Genomic DNA, 2,463 nt, shown 5'->3' with positions numbered 1-2,463 from the left:
GGTTCAAGTCCTGGATCTGGTGGGTTGCTTTCTCACTTTCCCCCTCTTTCTCTCTCACTCTGTCCCTCTCTGATGAAATTAAAATAAATAAATAAATAAAGTTAAATAAAATAATTCTTTAAAAAAAAGTACTTCCAATGTCGGCCCTGTACCCAGTGGCTAAGGGAGCAGATTCCTCACGGTTGGCTGCGGTTTGAATTTCAGCCCTGGCAGCTTGAAAAATAAGGCAGGTCCATGTGTCTGCTTGCCCCAAACCCCAAGAAGATGGAGAAATGGCGAAGGGGCTGCTGTGTGGCCACACCCCACTAGGGGGTGCTCTGTCCCTCTCTCCCTGTCTCTCTCTCTCTCTGGCAAACACAACACACCTTATGGAAATTTTAAAATAAGTTAAAATTTAAAAATGCTTTGAGGCAGGATCAGCAGCTGGTACAATGGCTATGTTGCTGGACTCCCATGTAGTTCGCCACGGTTCGAGTCCCAGAGCTGGTGGCTTAAACTCATGCCGGGCGCATGTACGTGCATGCCCAAGATCCCAAGAGGAGAATGGAGGAGAAGGAATTGCAGCGTGGCCATCCCCCCCCCGGGGGATGATTTCTTGCTTTCTGTCTCTCTCTCTCTCTGTGTCTTTCTGGCAAGCGCACACGCCCTATAGCAAAAACCTCTAAAAAATAAATAAATAAAAATAAAAAATGCTTTGAAGACAGCAGGTGGTATAGTGGTTAAGGCTCTACAGTCCCACATAGCTGAGCACAGCTCAAGTCTTGGACCCAGTGGCTGGAAAATCACCCAGGCACATGGGTGTGCATACCCAAAATCCCAAGAGGAGAATGGAGAAGAAGGGATTATGGCATGGCCATTCCCCATCGCCCCTTGGGAGGGTGATTTCTCACTTTCTCTCTCTCTGTCTCTCTCCATCTCTCTCCAGGGAGCACACATGCCCTATGACCAAAACCTAAAAAAAAAAACATGTAAAAGCTTTAGTTATGCATATTCTCATAAAGAGTATACTCGGCTGTTTTGAACATCTGGAAGCTTTACAAAAATGTTACCACGTGGTCCATATCCTTCCGCAACTTGTTATTTTCCTCTCCACATTACAAGACGTATCTATTCCACATTTATTTCCCATTAAAAAAAGATAAACGTAAGAAGAAAAAATGCTTACTAAACAGAGAACAGAATAAAACTTCCTTAATTTGATAAAGCAACTTCCAGGAACTTATAGAAATGTTATATTTTATGATGAAATGTAATGCAATGTTTTTGGTAAAATCAAGCACAAAATAAAGATGCCCACTGTCTAAGAAACTGGTGTGTGTCTCCCGAACAGAAATGAGGAACCAGCAGATGGCGTGGTGGTGAAGGTGCTGGACTCCCACATGGCCGACCACAGTTCAAATCCCAGTCTCGTGGCTAGCTTTCTCACTCCCCTACCACTGTCTCTCTCTGGTGAGTGCATGTGGCCTAGAGCAAATTTAAAAAATAATAAGACGTCATCAGAAAAGTCATGATGCATTAACATAGAAAGATATGTTATGATTTTCAGATGACCCAATAAAAAATAGTAATCATTCATTTTTAAAAATAAAGAAACATTGAAGTTTTTTGTATGTTTGTTTGTTTGTTTTTTGAGAGGTTTTCGCTATAGGGCGCATGCGCTCGCCAGACAGACAGAGAGAGACAGAGAGACAGAAAGCAAGAAATCACCCCCCAGGGGGGATGACCATGCCGCAATCCCTTCTCCTCCATTCTCCTCTCGGGATCTTGGGCACACACGCACATGTGCCCGGCGTGAGTTTTAAGCCACCGGGTCCAGGATGCGAACCGTGGTCAACTACGTAGGAGTCCAGCGACATAGCCATTATGCTGGTTCCCAAGAAACATTGAAGTTTTAACCTCTGGCACCTACGAATGTGACCCTCCTCTTCACAATATAAGAAAAAGTCTTGAACATTAGGAAATAGTTGTAGGATGGGGCTAGCTGGTGGCATAGTGGTTAAGGATCCTGAAGTCCCACATGAACCGAGCACGGTTTGAGTCCTGGACCTGGTGGCTGGCTTTCTCACTCCCTTTCTCTCTTTCTCTCTTTCACTCTGTCCCTCTCTGGTCAAATTAAAATAAATAAAGTTAAATAAAATAATTATTTAAAAAAAAGAAAGCATGGTAGGGGCTGGTAGGTGGTCTGGTAGCTAAGGAGCGGGACTCCCACATGGCTAACTACAGTTCGAGTCCTGAACTTGGTGGCTTACTTTCTCACTTTCCCTCTTTCTCCCTGTCTCTCTGCTTGAATTAAAAAAATAACAATAACAAATGGAATTAAATAAATAAATCATTCTTTTAAAAAATTATTTTAAAATAAATAAATACATAATATATTTAAATAAACTTTTTTTTTTAAAAAAAAAAGGAATCGTTGGGAACCAGCAGTTAGCGTAATGGCTGGGTCTCTGGACTCCCCCGTAG

The sequence above is a fragment of the Tupaia chinensis genome, unplaced genomic scaffold (assembly GCF_000334495.1).
Source record: "Tupaia chinensis unplaced genomic scaffold, TupChi_1.0 Scaffold148210_1, whole genome shotgun sequence".
NCBI lineage: Eukaryota > Metazoa > Chordata > Mammalia > Scandentia > Tupaiidae > Tupaia > Tupaia belangeri.
This window is presented reverse-complemented; position numbering follows the sequence as displayed.